This window comes from Alligator sinensis, unplaced genomic scaffold, assembly GCF_000455745.1.
Source record: "Alligator sinensis unplaced genomic scaffold, ASM45574v1 scaffold107_3, whole genome shotgun sequence".
Lineage (NCBI taxonomy): Eukaryota > Metazoa > Chordata > Crocodylia > Alligatoridae > Alligator > Alligator sinensis.
Window position 1 is genome coordinate 87,832 of NW_005842578.1, and position 213 is coordinate 88,044.

Below are 213 nucleotides of genomic sequence, written 5' to 3' on the forward strand. Positions count from 1 at the left end.
GCATTAATCCCTGTGGGCAGCCAGGGGAGCTGCTTTGGCCTGGGGGGGCATAGGTTATATCCTAATAGAAGTGCCCCCCTAGTAGAGGCAGTAACGGGGGCACTAGAAGCAGGAGCTGTGCCTCTATTAGGGGCACTACGGTTTCCCCCAGCACCTCTATTGGCGGGACTACAGCTCCTCTACGGTGCCTTTATTAGGGGGACTACGTCCGTG